At 36.2% G+C, this 12,500-nt stretch overlaps 1 protein-coding gene across 1 annotated transcript in view; it reads left to right on the forward strand.

Annotated features, from left to right (window-relative positions):
- The window catches only part of NTSR1 (neurotensin receptor 1), a 466,932-nt gene that overhangs the window by 242,210 nt on the left and 212,222 nt on the right, over positions 1-12,500 (forward strand). The gene's annotated exons all lie outside the window — the stretch shown is intronic.

Genomic DNA, 12,500 nt, shown 5'->3' on the forward strand with positions numbered 1-12,500 from the left:
CACCGCAGAAGAAAGGCGCAGAATATAAACTCTTTCGTTAGATATTCCTTCTTTTTGTGGAGACAAGCTGGGAGTCTTCACACACCTTTTTTCAGCTGCCTTTCTGAATATCTTAATAGAACTGTGGACTTTTGCTATTACGCATGTTTGTTTATATGTAATCTAGGTTATATAATATATGATTTATGTTATTCACCTTCCACACTTGTGATTACTTTTAGTATATTTATACGCCACTCAATAGAACTAATACAGCGCGGATATCACGTCTTTTTGTCATATATATATATATATATATATTGTGTTTATATGTGTGTATATATGTCTGTAAATACATATATACACAAATAAAAATATGTAAATACATCTGTACACACACATATATATATATATATATATATATATATATATATATATATATATATATATATATATATATACATATTTAAATATGTATATGTATGTATTTCTATATTAAAACCTTTTGTAGTCTTTTTTTTCTAACACCTGAGACCTCATTTCTTTGAGCCCTTATAACTTTTTAATGTAATAATTTTTTAAAATATTTTTATCAGACTGTGTTATAAGTGTAACTGTACTGTTAAATGTAATTTTGATATGTTTTGTGCAACTTTTTTGTCTCACGTAACAGTTAACCAGAGCTCTGAGGATTTGTAAACTCAATGCAATTTAATTTCAATGGCACTAAAACGAACTCATTTTCATTCAACTCGTAATATGCGCACAACTTTTGATGCACAGAAATAGTCGCGATATACCCCTTATCACTCATGCAACAACATTTAGCAATCTATTTGTTTTCTAGCCCTAAGTAAGTGCAATTAACTTATATAGTTGTAATCTTTTAATAAAAATGTACACTCTTAGTTTAAATATTAATTTTACATCTATATTTGAGCTTGAAATATCTAAAGTTTGTTGACCCTTTAATTCCCAACTGTTAACTATCAAACAATAGATTTCTATCAACCCCATGATTAGGTTCAGGACATTTTAATTTGTATTCTACCCTGAAATAATTTCAGCAGACTTGCATGCCATTGGATTAAATAAGAGTTGCAGCTAGTTTATTTTGTATTTAGAGAACCTGGTGCTTAGAACTGAAATCCAACTCGCACAACAAATGTCTTATCACATTGCTCCAAAGATAGCAGAATAAGATTGCATATTTAATCTCAAAAGAGCTTGCCCAGATATTTGAGATTGCAGTTACAGGAAATTGCAAGTAAGGTGACTGGGTGACCTTTTTTGAAATGAAATTTCAATTTCTTACAGTAATGAAATATTAAAATCTTTCTGGGATACAATATTCACATACAAATATAAATCCTGTTTGAGGAGACAGATTCCCTAGATACTCAACATTAATGATATCATCTTTATTTACTTATTTTTTATATATCTAATTGTAGTTATTGCCAACAAATTATACATTAAAGCACTTTTCAGATTAAAGTATTTTTGAACATTAGAATACAAGCTAAATCATTTTTGTATTTTTGTTTGCTTTTCAAGTTTTTATGATGCCAGATCCATATGACCTCATACACAAAAGTATTGAAGTATATGCTCATAACATAAAATCTATGTTTACTGAGTACAGTGCAGTGAAAAGTACAGCCTGCAGGTTACAGAGCAATTTACGTCTGCTGAAATACACAGAGGATTGGACCAGTGTGCAGAGCTATGTCTGCAGTTATATGTGTTTGTATTTGTTGATAGAATATTACATTACTAATGTTACATTTTAAGGGATGCTGCACTGTAAAATTGTGTCCCATTTACACCTAGATTATAAGTGGAGCAATAAATTTGTATCGATCATGAGCGATAATGGCGCTCAAGGTAAAACATAAGCACTCCCAGGTTAGTGCTGGTATTATAAGTTGAAAGCCAAAAGTTAGAGCACGGGTAAAAGACTCAGGGATGCTAACATCAGGACTTCCGATATCGCAACCATGCTAACTTTCTCTTCCTGAAAACTTCTATGGGGCATGCTAAAGAAAGACTTTTCTATTTATCGCTGGCACGCTAACCTGAAACTGTGCTAGACCAACTGCACTGAAGCAGAAGGTGCGTTAGCAATACTTCACATTCCTATGTTCTTTACTTAGAAGAAATTATTCTTTTTATTTTAAATATATATTGCAATAATGATCCATTTACCTGCTGGAATGTATTAAATTGTTTGCAAACAGCTCCTTTGGGGCCCGTATGGAGCTGGACACCCCTTGTTTCTGGCGAGCCTTCAGGCTCCCCAGAAACACAAGTTATGAAGCAGCGATCTAAAGACTGTTGCTCCATAACCTGTCTGCCTGCTCTGAGGTGGCGAACAGACATCGCCGGAAATCAACCCGATCCAATACGATCGGGTTGATTGACACCCCCTGCTAGCGGCCAATTGGCCGTGAATCTGCAGGGGGCGGTATTGCACCAGCAGTTCACAAGATAGTGTGCATGATAGTGGGTGGTGTGTGTTGTATGAGAGTGTGTGTGGTGTGTGTGTGTTGTATGATAGTGGGTGGTGTGTGTGTGTTGCATGAGAGTGTGTGGTGTGTGTGTGTGTTGTATGATAGTGGGTGGTGTGTGTTTGTTGTAAGAGAGTGTGTGTGGTGTGTGTTTGTTGTATGATAGTGGGTGGTGTGTGTGTGTGTGTTGTATGATAGTGGGTGGTGTGTGTGTGTTGTATGAGAGTGTGTGGTGTGTGTGTGTGTGTTGTATGATAGTGGGTGGTATGTGTTTGTTTTATGAGAGTGTATGTGGTGTGTGTGTTGTATGATAGTGGGTGGTGTGTGTTTGTTGTAAGAGAGTGTGTGTGTGTGTGTGTTGTATGATAGTGGGTGGTGTGTGTGTGTTGTATGAGAGTGTGTGGTGTGTGTGTGTGTTGTATGATAGTGGGTGGTATGTGTTTGTTTTATGAGAGTGTATGTGGTGTGTGTGTTGTATGATAGTGGGTGGTGTGTGTTTGTTGTAAGAGAGTGTGTGTGGTGTGTGTGTGTTGTATGATAGTGGGTGGTGTGTGTTTGTTGTATGAGAGTGTATGTGGTGTGTGTTTGTTGTATGAGAGTGTATGTGGTGTGTGTGTGTTGTATGATAGTGGGTGGTGTGTGTGTGTGTTGTATGAGAGTGTGTGTACCTTTTACAACACTCTAAAAGTTTGACTACAATCAAGAATAAAATATGCATATATTTTAGTCACTTTGAAAAAAATGTAGCTATCTTGTTGTATATTATTTTAGAAATGTTCAGACCAAGCATGAAAATTGGGTTGCAAAAGGTATGTAGTATCATGGCACTAAGCCTTGGGAAAAATGTTTGAAAAACCCTGATCTTGACTTTGCTGTACCTTTAAAGTTGAATTCTCAGGTGGGGTTTGACAGTGAATTATGGTGTCATGCTGACAGCAAGGATGTGACACTAATGTACAGAATGCCATGTTCTGTATCCCTGTGACACTGAATACATGCTGCATTAAACTGTCAGGTGCCTCTTACTCTCAAGTTAAAATGACAAGTAGTGACACTGATTTCCTCAGGCTCCTACTGACACCACACAAAGGGATAATATGACAAAGCTATGACCTTGAGCACAGATCTAGTTATTGTGTGATACAAATTATAGAAGGCAGATTTAACCACCTGGGTACTGGAATAAATATCTATGCTGGTAATATTACCACAAATGTAATAAAAAAATAGTCAAGGTAGATTGTGTTATAGGAACCCAAATAAAGAATATCGATTATTTTTACAAATATAGTCTACATGCAGAGGTAAATAAAGTTTAATCAATAAACAATCCCAGTAGCATAAATATCACACCTTAAAAAGCCAACAGATTTATTTTTATGCATCATTTTGTCAAACTACTACTTTGCATAATAATTTTAATCATATTTCAGTCAAAGTGGCGCTCATGAATAATAATAAAATATATAAAGCCAAGCATTATCAAAATAAGTGTAACTATAGTTACCACACATACACACAGATTTGTGCTACTTGTTTGAAGTTTATTGTTCCGCAGGATTTAATAAAGCTATAAAGTTTGATATACCGGTGTGTGTATGTGTGTATATATATATATATATATATGTATATAAATACCAAGAGTATTGCATTGAGCAATGATACTTTTTTTATTGGACTAACTATACATTTATAAGTTGACAAGCTTTCGGAAGAGTTCCTTCCTTTATCAAGTCTGAAGCAATACTGACCAATTCAATGGAATTTACAGATTATATCTTAAAACACAGAATAGCTAAGAAGACAGAAAGTGCAGGGAAAGGAAGAGGTGTCGCAAAAATCATGAGGGGGGCTTAGGTAACAGGCAGACAGTGTCCAGTGTAGGAGAACAGACAGGGGAAATATATAGCTATACATAGAGCATATACTGACATAAAGTTATATATCAACATTGAATCAATATCTATAAAGATGTGAACTTGTATATATACAGGGGGAATACAAAAGTTAAAAAAGACAAAAGTGTGGACATAGGCTTACCTGTGTACCTATGTATAAAGAATGTGGAATATACAATGTAATTGACTAAATGAAAGTACATTACAGAACATATTCATAATGCGTTAAGAATCCAGAGTCCGCATTTAGTCCAGAATTAAAAAGGTTGAAGTGCATTATCATTTTCATTTCAAAGGTTTTTCTTTCCATAGTGTTTTGAAGTTGCCTCTGAGAATTTTGATTTTGAGGTTTTGGATGAAGTGGTCAGGTTGGGTGAAATGGTGACCAACAGGGGTGCAGTATTTTGTTTTACAGTGGTTTTTTATTGAGTGTCTGTGTAAGTTCATCCGAAGGTGCAGTTTTTGGCTTGTTTCTCCAATATAGCATCCCACTTCACATGCAGTGCAATGTATCATGTATACCACATTTGCAGATATACATGAATATGCCCCTTTAATGTTATAGGATTTATTATTGTGATTTGCTGTGCTGCTTTCACAAACATGTTGACACAGTTTGCAGAGAGCTTTATAGCAGCACTTGGATCCATTCTGAGCGTTCTTTTTCTCAAGGGGTAGCTTCCTATGTACCAGTTTCTGCTTTAGGTTAGGTGGTTGTCTGTATGCCAGGATTGGGGGTTTTGGAAAGATTTTTTTGAGTGTGGGATCCTCTAAGAGTAGTGGCTGTAAGTCTTTTATGATTTTTCGTATCCCTTCCACAGCAGGGTTGTATTTGACTACTAGTGGGATATGTGATATGTTTTTCTTCTCCCTGTGTTGTAGTAAGTGTTCACGTGGAGTATTGAGGGCAGTTAATTTTTTTATTTATAATCCATGTTTTGTAACCTTTTTCTCTGAATGATTGGGACAGTGTGATAAGGTGTTTGTCACGGTCCTTGGTATCTGAGCAAATTCTGTGGTATCTTGTAGCCTGACTGTAGATTATGGATTTTTTTATGTGATTGGGGTGGGAGCTGGAGCTGTGGAGGTAGCTGCATCTATCTGTTGGTTTCCTGTATACAGATAAGTGCAGTTTGCCATTTGTGATGGATATTGTTGTATCCAGGAAGCTGATACAGTCTCTAGAAAAGTTCATTTTAAGCTTGATTGATGCATGAAATAGATTAAATGATTTATGAAAATGTTCAAGGTTTTTTTCTCCTTCTGTCCATATGATGAAAATATCATCTATGTAGCGAAAGTATTGTAAGGGTTTGTGAGGGTTAGTGGCTAGGAATCTCTGTTATAAGTCAGCCATGAAGAGGTTTGCGTACTGTGGTGCCATTTTGGTGCCCATGGCTGTTCCCATGGTTTGTAAGTAGATGGATCGGTTGAAGATGAAATAATTGTGAGTAAGTATAAATTCTGTAAGTTTACTGACTGTAGAAGCACTATATGTCTGGTTAGGGCTGTCAGAGGAAAGAAATTTTAAGCAGACATATAGTGCTTCTACAGTCAGTAAACTTTATACTTACAATTATTTGATCTTCAACCACTCCATCTACTTACAAACCATGGGAACAGCCATGGGCACCAAAATGGCACCACAGTACGCAAACCTCTTCATGGCTGACTTAGAACAGAGATTCCTAGCCACTCACCTTCACAAACCCTTCAAATACTTTCGCTACATAGATGATATTTTCATCATATGGACTATGGACAGAAGGAGAAAAAAACCTTGAACATTTTCATAAATCATTTAATCTATTTCATGCATCAATCAAGCTTAAAATTAACTTTTCCAGAGACTGTGTCAGCTTCCTGCATACAACAATATCCATCACAAATGGCAAACTGCACTCATCTGTATACAGGAAACCAACAGATAGATGCAGCTACCTCCACAGCTCCAGCTCCCACCCCAATCACATTAAAAAATCCATAATCTACAGTCAGGCTACAAGATACCACATAATTTGCTTAGATACCAAGGACCGTGACAAACACCTCATCACACTGTCCCAATCATTCAGAGAAAAAGGTTACAAAACAAGGATTATAAATAAAAAAAAATAACTGTGCCCTCAATACTCCACTTACTACAATACAGGGAGAAGAAAAACATATCACGTATCCAACTAGTAGTCAAATACAACCCTGCTGGGGAAGGGATATGAAAAATCATAAAAGACTTACAGCCACTACTCTTAGAGGATTCCACACTCAAAAAAATCTTTCCAAAACCCCCAATCCTGGCATACAGACAACCACCTAACTTAAAGCAGAAACTGGTACATAGGAAGCTACCCCTTAAGAAAAAGAACACTCAGAATGGAACCAAGTGCTGCTATAAAGCTCTCTGCAAACTGTGTCAACATGTTTGTGAAAGCAGCACAGCAAATCAAATTAATCAATCCTATAACATTAAAGGGGCATAGTCATGTATATCTGCAAATGTGGTATACATCATACATTGTACTGCATGTGAAGTAGGATGCTATATTGGAGAAACAAGCCAAAAGCTGCACCTTCGGATGAATTTACACAGACACTCAATAAAAAAAACATGGTGAAACAAAATACTACACCCCTGTTGGTCACCATTTCACCCAACCTGACCACTTCATCCAAAACCTCAAAATCAAAATTCTCAGAGACAACTTCAAAAACACCATGGAAAGAAAAACCTTTGAAATGAAAATGATAATGCACTTCAACTTCCTTAATTCTGGACTAAATGTGGACTCTGGATTCCTAACACATTATCAAATTTTTCTGTAATGTACTTTCATTTAGTCAATTACATTGTATATTCCACATTCTTTATACATAGGTACACAGGTAAGCCTATGTCCACACTTTTGTCTTTTTTAACTTTTGTATTCCCCCTGTATATACAATTTCACATCTTTATAGATATTGATTCAATGTTGATATATAACTTTATGTCAGTATATGCTCTATGTAAAGCTATATATTTCCCCTGTCTGTTCTCCTACACTGGACACTGTCTGCCTGTTACCTAAGCCCCCCTTATGATTTTTGCGACACCTCTTCCTCTCCCTGCACTTTCTGTCTTCTTAGCTATTCTGTGTTTTAAGATATAATCTGTAAATTCCATTGAATTGGTCAGTATTGCTTCAGACTTGATAAAGGAAGGAACTCTTCCGAAAGCTTGTCAACTTTTAAATGTATAGTTAGTCCAATAAAAATGTATCATTGCTCAATGCATTTTGATATCTAAATCTCTGGACTAACACGGCTACTCCAATCAACTCCAAAATATATATATATGTTGATTGGAGTAGCCGTGTTAGTCCAGAAATTTAGATATCAAAATAACAAGAGTATTGCATTGTATTGCTTCAGACCTGAAAAAGGAAGACATTCTTCTGAAAGCTTGTCATCTTATAAATGTATAGTTAGTCCAATAAAAAAGTATCATTGCTCAATGCAATACTCTTGGTATTTTGATATATACATACAGACATAATTCAAGTTCAATTAAAAAGTCCCACATTAAATTTAGTTTTTCAAAGATTATACAGCAACCTTGAAAATATTAAAAAATATTAAGGTAAATTTTGTTTGGTACTTTTGAGATATCTAGATGGGGGAAAAGTACATGAATTAAACTATCTCTTAATGTAAATTGTAACGTAAATTTGAATCTAAAACTCTCATCATCCCTCACAAAACACACACATGCACATACACATGCAAATAACTGGAACAGTCATTTTTCTTGTTGCCCTAGGATATTGCATATTTCCTTTAAGCGAACTAAAACCATGAATTTCCCGATTTTATATATTTGAGTGAACTTTTAAACTATGGTTGTATTTATGTCTCTGCTAATTGAAACCACAGCCAAACAAAATGAGCTGAGCTTCCAGGGAGGTTAGTGTCACTATCAGAGGAACGGGGTTAGGAGTTCTGAGTTAGAGATGTCTGGCTTAAGTTTCCCTTCTGAGTTAAAAGGGGCCAATAGGATTTGTTTCAAAGAGCTAATTCCCCTTTTAGGCATAATGGTAATACTGAAGAAAACAAGTTTATTGTACAGGAACTGGAATCTGTAGAGTCCAGTGGTGTATTTAGGTTTTGTGCTGCCCTAGGCACTTAAAATTCTGCTTCCCCAGACTAGGCATTCATTAAACACAGGGCTTATTGCAGCAGGGATCCCTAGACACTTCTGTACTACCCGCTGCTCACACCTATGCGTATTAGACTATATGACTGTGCTTGGAGGAAGCCATTGGGCTGGGCTACTATGTCACCAACACCTATTTTGATCTGAGAAAAAAGGGCATATTTTCCCATGTTCCTATGCAGGGACTCCTCATGAGTGAGGCCTTAGGAGATCGCTTATTTGGCCTAATGGTAGCGTTGCCTCTGTGTGTATGTATCATATTTTTTATATATATTTAAAAGAAAAAACGAAGATCCAGCCAGCACAAAGGTGTGTTAAAAGCAAAGTTCCTTTATTTCATATTCGGTTAAAAACGCAAGTTAGCAGCTCTCACAGAATGAGTAGTTTGACATGTTTCGGCCGTAAGGCCTTAATCATAAACCTCAATTACATTAAAAACCTTTAAAATATATACCTGTGGCTGTTACCTAATAGGTTAGCTATAATCATGTGTCCTGATTGAACAATGTATACTCCTTATTAACCCTATACTGTTCTCCTGTGTATTAGTAGTAACCAATGATACTGTTGCAAATGTGCTAAAACCAGTATTTTAAATGTATATCTGACCTAGACTTTGTAAAAATTATACTTCACATAACTTCTTTGCAATTTTACGAGCTTGTCACATATTATTTAACATCAATAATCATATTTCTATGTAGATAGATACTAAACCATAAATAAGTAATGAATAATAATTAATAAATAATAAGGCAGCCCTAAATCCCTGTATATGTCTTAGTATGTATGTACATAACATTTAATACAAATCTAACTTGAGATATACATCTCTAAGTTTAATTCAAATTTTTACAGTCACAAATACATAATTATTCTTGTTACCCTAAAATGGGTGATACAACCCTATATCGCTACATATATAGACAGATAAATATAATTTATCAGATTATAGAAAATAGAATATAGAAAATATGTCCATTTCTATGCAAATAAGAAAAGATTAAGCATATCTTTGTTTTGAATGAGGTTCTAAGGGTTTGTCACAAATGCATTGATGGTCTTACCTCCATATAATTAGTAAGATGGCCCTATACCCCTACCTGAAGTTAAATAAATTTAGTTATTTCATTGCTGTGCAGAAAGTGCATAAATATTTCTATATAAGTGTAGATAACCTACTAGAACACACTGATTTTTCAATCTATTAGAATATAATTATCACCTACAGTGTGTTTATCCTATGTTTAAGATATGGGAAATGGATTAAGTGGGCAACGTAATATCTATATATCAGTTATAAAAGTTATATAACAAGGAATGTCACAACAGGAGTATGTTTAACTTAATCCCAGAAGTTTATTACATCATATATGGAATTATAACCATTTGGAATTCGAGTAGCAAGGGAGAAGATCCAGAACGCCTCTCTTTTTATTAAAATTTTGTTTAGATCACCTGCCCTTTTTGACTTCTTGACCTTTTCAATAATCATCCATTTGAATGTTTTATTTGAACTATCATGGGCAGTAATAAAGTGTTTGGCTAGCTCTGAACGAGCATCTGGTCTACTAATATCCGAAAGGTGTTGGCGGATCCTCTCCCTAGCCTCCCTTGTTGTACATCCTACATACATTTTCTCTGACCAACTACACCAAGCTAAGTATATGATATTCTTAGCTCTACAGTTTACACAGCATTTCATTTTGTATTGTTTACTCAAGCTGTTAGAAGCAAACGTATCACCCTTCAGTATATGACTGCAGGGGATACAAGGGCCAAATCCACATTTGTACATCCTTTTGATGTTAACCATAAGCTTATGGGGCTCATGGAAATATCACTTGGTGATAAGATATTGCCTAAAGTTTTCCCTTTTGTGTAGGAGAACCTACATCCCTTTTTAACTGTATTTATTAGGCCTTCATCAGCCATTAACATTGGTAGATTGTTTCTAATTATCTTACACACTTCCTCATAATCTATGGAATACTGAGTGACAAATACAATAGTTAATGCTATATATAAGCAAAGGGAACATAATTGCAAGGACATATCTGAATCAAACTTTATAATACATGCCAGTGTGTACAACCATCTATACCCCAAGGTATCAAGGCAATAGCACACAGGCCTCCAGGGCAAACATGCCCATCATGTAATATTACAGGTGGTACCCAAACAGAGGGGTAAATGGGCACATCATAAGTACACAAAGTGAACGAAAGCCATATTAGTAGTCAAGGCATTTTGTAAAAGGGACGACTCCCCACAGACCCAGATTTGTTATCTGGTCTTATAGCAACATCCAAAGTCAATATTCATATTCAAACCTCGAGGGGTAACCGTGTCCAGTTTGAATATCCAGCGGGCTTCCAATCGCAGGAGTGTCAGTTCTCTGTCACCCCCCCCCTAGTTGGGCGAGGTACATGGTCAATCAGGATAGCACGTAGGGAAGAAATAGAATGTCCAGCATTTAAAAAATTACATGCTTCAGGCTGGTCAGACCGTCCCTTGGCAAGTGCCTGACAGATAGCTGATTTATGGTTGGCAAATCATTGCCTAAAGGATGTCACCGTCTTTCCAATGTAGTACATGGAACAGGGACAGATGATGGCATAAATGACAAAGTCCGAAGTACATGTTAACCTGTGGTTGATCTTAAACCGTTTGTTGGTATGCGGGTGTTGAAAAGAATTCCCCGTATTTAGACTATTGCATGTCACACAATTCCCACATCTGTAACAACCAGGCTTACCCTTAGATAGCCAACCCTGTTTCTTATAGCAATGTACCGGATCATTTAGTACTAGTAAATCACGTAGATTACTATCTCTCCTATACACCATTCGTGGTGTGGGAGCATCCAAGAATGGAAGACTAGTGTCCTTAGACAACATCAGCCAAATTTTTTTAATGGTAGTGTTCATCAACTCCGAACCAGGAGTGTAGGTGGTAAGAAAATTCAACCGATTTGGTGTATCAGCTGTGGGTTTCCTAGAAATTACTGTATCCTGTGTCCACTCACTTGCTTTCAAATGTTGTTGTTCAATGAGAGACAACGGATACCCCCTCTCGAGGAATCTTTGGGACATTTCGTCCAGCTGTAGTATTTTGCGAGAGTCGTCTGTATTGTTGCGGACCACCCGCAGGAGCTTCGAGGAACTGACCCTATCTTTCTGAAATTTATGGTGAAAGCTACTGTAATGGAGTGTAGAGTTCCTATCTGTGTCTTTCTTAAATAGGGTAGTGTGAAGTTTACACCCACCCCCAGCCACAACCATTGTTGTTCCATTTTGAACTTAATGGTAAAATCAAGCATATTGAGGTCATTAACCCATCTAAGAAGAGTTTCAGGAGTACTACCCCAAATCAAAAATACATTGTCTATGTACCGATGGTAAAATTTCAGGGGATATTGCTTAGAAAAAATATTATGCTTCTCATACATAGACATGTAGATGTTAGCATAAGATGGGGCCATATTCAACCCCATCACCGTTCCCATGATTTGAAGGTAGTAGCTCTCTTCAAAACGGAAAAAGTTTTTTTCCAGACAGAATTCCACTAGATGCAGTAGGAATTCAATAGGTGGACCAGCATAGTGTATGCTATCTATAAGAGATTGTCTGATCATTTCTAACCCATGTGCGTGGGGAATGACCATATATAAACTAACCACGTCCATGGTCACCAAAATGTCAGTGGGGTTAATGTCCTCAATATTTCTCAATAGATTGATCAGCTCAAAGGAATCTTTGAGATGTGCTTGTGTATTTTGAACCACAGGTTGCAAGTAAAAGTCAACATACTCAACTAGGGGTTGTAGGAGTGACCCCCTTGCAGACACATATATATATTTGTAAATAGATAGAACATAGTAAATACATCATTAAAACCGTTATTAAATATGAATATTGC

The sequence above is a fragment of the Bombina bombina genome, chromosome 1, assembly GCF_027579735.1.
Source record: "Bombina bombina isolate aBomBom1 chromosome 1, aBomBom1.pri, whole genome shotgun sequence".
Classification (NCBI taxonomy): Eukaryota; Metazoa; Chordata; class Amphibia; order Anura; family Bombinatoridae; genus Bombina; species Bombina bombina.